This window comes from Tupaia chinensis, unplaced genomic scaffold (assembly GCF_000334495.1).
Source record: "Tupaia chinensis unplaced genomic scaffold, TupChi_1.0 Scaffold000422_1, whole genome shotgun sequence".
NCBI lineage: Eukaryota > Metazoa > Chordata > Mammalia > Scandentia > Tupaiidae > Tupaia > Tupaia belangeri.
In genome coordinates, this window is record NW_006159927.1 from 80,432 (window position 1) to 82,060 (window position 1,629).

Sequence of the window (1,629 nt, forward strand, 5' to 3'; positions counted from 1 at the left end):
AGATAGTAAGATTGGGGAAGTTGGGCGAAGAGTATACGGGAACTCTGTACTATTTTTGTAGTTTTTCTGAAAGTCTAAAATATTTTTTTTATTGCCAGAGAACACATGCAACTATTTTTGTAGTTTTTCTGAAAGTCTAAAATTTTTTTTTATTGCCAGAGGACACATACACTTTTTCTAAACATTGCCTAAGAAGCAGCCTATGAGTGTGACTATGTCATTTTTATGTTATAATTCTCTTCAAGATATTTCCTAATTTTATTGTATTAATTATTCCTTTGGGGGCCCATGGGTTATTGAGAAGTCTAATGTTTAATTTGTAACATTTTGGGGAGCTTTTCTAGATTTCCTTCTATAATTCATACCTAACTTATTTTCACTAAAGTCAGAGACACACACCCTATGTGATTTCAGTTCTCTAAAATTTGTTGAGGATTGCTTTATAACCAAGTCTATGTCTTCTTTTAGATTTGTGGGTGTGTATGTGTGTGTGTGTGTGTGTATGTGTATGTGCAGTTGAAAAGAATGTATATTCTTCTATCATTGAATGCTCTATATTCTTAAATGTTTCTTTATATGAAATGTGTTAAACATGTTCAGGTTGTTTATCTATTTATTGATTTTTTTTTGTCTATTAGTTACTGAAAAAGGTATGTTAAAAAAACTCACAGTATGATAGTAGATTTGTCTATTTCTGACTTTTTAAAATTTATTTTTTTATATTTCACTGAAAACTTTTACTGGTCTTTTGAATTGAAATAGGTATTTACTTGTCAGGAAGGATGATCCCATCATACTTCTGCAGGAACCAGCGCATGGCCTTCTCTTTGCTCTTTGGCCCCAGTGCAGCCTGTCCTGCACTTCTTGTCTGCGATGTTGAAACCTGGCCTACCGAGCATCACACAAAAGTCCAGGCCGTAGATACCTATGCTTGGGTCATATTTGATCCCCAGATCGGTGTGTTCCTGGATACCCAAACCAAAGTTTCCAGTATCCAAGAAGTTATTTCTTCATAACTCATACTCCCATACCTTTAAACCTTTCTCCAGAATTCCTCCTGCCTTGGTCCCATGGGCTGTGCCGTGGACAGCAATCTTCTCATTTTTCCCCATGCCAAAGGATCTGACAGGGTATCTAACTTTGGAAAACACAGGGGTCTGGCCTGTGAGCTGCTCCAACACCTTGGCTGCTAGGGTCAGTCTGTCTCGGCTCTCCCCCACGCAGGTGTTGAGGCACAGCTTACGGATATGAAGTTCCCGCATGGGGTTCTCCTTTTCACCCTGATTCGCCATGATAGAGAACAGGAACATTAATTCTATAAATTTTACTTTATATTATTAGAGGTGTAATTAGATACATGCAGATCTAGAGTTTTGTTATATCTGGCTAGTAAATTGGACCTTTTATTATTATTAAATGTCTCTTCTCTTTTTAATTGCCAGGGGGCACACATGCTGGTCAGAATCAGAGTGGGAGAAGGGAAGGTGTAATTAGATACATGCAGATCTAGAGTTTTGTTATATCTGGCTAGTAAATTGGACCTTTTATTAATATTAAATGTCTCTTCTCTTTTTAATTGCCAGGGGGCACACATGCTGGTCAGAAAAAGAGTGGGAGAAGGGAACCCAG

General features: G+C 37.4%; 1 pseudogene; it reads right to left on the reverse strand.

Moving 5' to 3' along the window:
* Positions 1–766: 766 nt before the first annotated feature.
* On the reverse strand, positions 767–1,292 carry LOC102494096 (60S ribosomal protein L11-like; annotated as a pseudogene).
* Positions 1,293–1,629: the final 337 nt, after the last annotated feature.